The 3,209-nt window shown below is 37.5% G+C and overlaps 1 pseudogene; it reads right to left on the bottom strand.

Annotated features, from left to right (window-relative positions):
* The window catches only part of LOC102821149, a 4,306-nt pseudogene extending 3,834 nt beyond the window's left edge, over positions 1 to 472 (bottom strand).
* Positions 473 to 3,209: the final 2,737 nt, after the last annotated feature.

Below are 3,209 nucleotides of genomic sequence, written 5' to 3'. Positions count from 1 at the left end.
TAAGGTCAGCGGTTCGAAACTACCAGCCGCTCCGCGGGAGAAAGATGAGGCTTTCTACTCCCGTAAAGATTTACACTCTTGGAAACCCTGTACAGGGTCGCTATGGGTCGGAACTGACTCGACGGCACTTAACAACAACAACAACATAGACCCATTGAATGGGAATGCCATAACTCTGTAAGGTGAACACTAGCCTTTGAACTTCAAGGTTGGCATTTCAATCCCACCAGCTGCTCTGTGAGAAATGAGGCTTTCTGCTCTTGCAAAAGATTTATAGCCTTGAAAACTTTATGCTGGGTCTATATGAGTCTGAATCGACTCCATGGCACGGAACAACATTAGACCTACTAAAAGAGAGGACATTATCGGGATATGGGCAGGGGTTGCTATTGTCTGCTACTGGATACTTTGAAAATTTGGGGAAGAGATTTTTGTCAATAGGTTTAGTTGTCACAAAAATATTGAAGAACATTATATTGTACTATAAACACATTGCATTATATTTTTTCATTTATATTAAAATTCAAGAATATATGATGTTTTTGTTGTCAAGTGGCATCTAGTTGGTTCTGACTCATTCTGTAAAAAGTTTCCAAGGAATGACTGGGAGATTTGAACAGTCAACCTTGTTGCTCACAGTCCAATGCTGATCCTACAGTGTCACACCAGATTTTTATAAATGATGTATCATTACACTTGAGCCCACTGCTGCTGCCACTCATCTCATTGTACCAGATATCTCATTGGGGGGTCTTCCTCTTTTTCGCTGACCCTCCACTTAGCCAAGTATGATGGTCTTCTCCAGGGATTAGTCCCTCCTGATAATATGCCGGAAATATAGGACAGGAAATCTCTCCATCATGGCTTCTAAGGAGCATTCTGGCTGTACTGCTTCCAACACAGATTTAGTTGTTTGTTTGTTTTTTTTGCAGTCAATGGTACTTTTAATATCCTTCTCCAACACCATAACTCAAATACACCAATTCTTCTATGGTCTTCCTTATTTATTGTCCAACTTTCACACACACACACATACATAGGGCTATTGAAAATAACATGGCTTTGGTCAGGCATACCTTAGTCCTCAAACTGGCATCTTTGCTCTTGAATACTTTTCAGAAGTCTTGTGCAACAGATTTTCCTAATACAATATGTCGTTTGATTTCTTGACTGCTGCTTCCATGATTGTTGATGGTGGATCAAAGCAAAATGAATTATTTGCCAACTTCAATCTTTTCTCCATTCATCATGATGTTATTTATTAGACCAGTTCTGATGATTTTGTTTACTTTACATTGTGTCACAACCCATACTGAAGGTTGTATTCTTTAATTTTCAAAAGTAAGTATTTTAAGTCCTCTTCACTTTCAGCAAGTAAGGTTGTATCATCTACATATTACACATTGTTAATGAGTCTTTCTCCAGTCCTGATGCCATGTTCTTCATATAATCCAGCTTCTTGGAATATTTGCTCATCATACAGATTGAATAAATATGGTGAAAGAATACAACCCTGACTCACAACTTTCCTGAATTTGATCCATTAATGTCCCCTTGTTTTGACTATTGGTCCAGATACAGGTTCCTCAGGAGCACAATGAGGTATTCCAGAATACTCATTCTCTGTAATGTTGTCCATAACTTGTCATGATCCACACTGTTGAAAACTTTTGTGTGGTCAATAAAGCACAGGGAAACATCTTTTGGTTTTCTCTGCTTTCAGCCAAGCTCCATCTGATGACTCCAGTGATATCCCTTGTTCCACATCTTTGTCTGAATCTGTCAATTCCCTGTCAATATACCATTGCAGTCATTTTTTATTTATCTTTAGAAAAATTATATTTGAATGTGATACTAATGATATCATTTGATTATTTATGCATTCCATTGGGTCATCTCTTTTTGGATTGGATACAAATGTGGATCTCTTCCAATCAGTTGACCAGGGTAACTCACGTCCAAATTTCTTGGAATAGATGAGTGAGTACCTCCAGTGCTCCATCAGTTTATGGAAGATTTCAATTTGTAGTCTATCAATTTCTGAAGCCCTGTTCTTTGCCAATGGCTTCAATGCACCTTGAACTTCTTCTTTCAGTACCATTGGCTCTTCATCATATGCTACCTCTTGAAATGGTTGAACATCGACCATTTATTCTTGGTAAAGTGATTCTATGTATTATTTCCATCTTCTTTTGATGCTTTCTGCATCATTCAATATTTTGCCCATAGAATCTTTCAATATTGCAGATCAAGGCTTGAATTTTTTTTTCTCAGTTATTTCAGTTTGAGAAATGCTGAGTGTATTCTTCCCTTTTAGTTTTCTAACTCCAGGTCTTTACACATTTCATTATAATATTTGACTTTGTCTTCTTGAGCTGTCCTTTTATATTTTTCTATTCAGCTCTTTTACCTCCTCATTTCTTCCATTTGCTTTAACATCTCTGTGCTGGAGAGAAAGCTTCAGTCTCTTCTGGCATTCATTTTGGACTTCTCCATTTTTCTAATCTTCTAAATGACCTTTTGGATTCTTCCTGTGTGAACTTCTAGATGTCATCCCACAACTCTTCTATTCTTCAGTCATTAGTGTCTAATGTATCAAATTTCTTGTTGAGATGATCTCTAAATTCAGGTAGGGTATTTTCAAGGTCATAGTTTGGCTCTCATGAACTTGCTTTAATTTTCTTCAGCTTCAGCCTGAATTTGCATATGAGCAATTGATGGTCTGTTCCAAAGTCTTCCCCTAGCCTTGTTTTGAGTGTTGATATGGTTTCCCACCATTTCTTTACACAGATGGACTGAATTTGATGTCTGTATTCCATCTGGTGAGGTCCATGTGTGCATGTCTTTTATGTTGTTGACAAAAATGCATTTTCAATGAAGTCATTGGTCTTGTAAAATTCTATCATGCTATCTCCAGCATCATTTTTCTCCCCAAAGCCATATTTCTCAACTATTGAACCTTCCTCTCTATTTCCAGCCTTTGCAGTCCAATCACTAACAATCATCAAGCTATCTTTTTTTTTTTTTTTTTAAGCTTTAATTGCGAACTGAGTGATAGTTTACATGGGAGAACATAGGCTTTATACCATTGTTTCATTGCAGTGATTACATTCTCCTCAATGCATCATCATTCAACAGAATTTGCTTCCATTCCCTTTGTGTTTTTTTTTGGGGGGGGGGTTGGGGGGGAGGGATGTACACAGAAACAC

Source organism: Chrysochloris asiatica, unplaced genomic scaffold, assembly GCF_000296735.1.
Source record: "Chrysochloris asiatica unplaced genomic scaffold, ChrAsi1.0 scaffold00051, whole genome shotgun sequence".
NCBI lineage: Eukaryota > Metazoa > Chordata > Mammalia > Afrosoricida > Chrysochloridae > Chrysochloris > Chrysochloris asiatica.
This window is presented reverse-complemented; position numbering and strand designations above follow the sequence as displayed.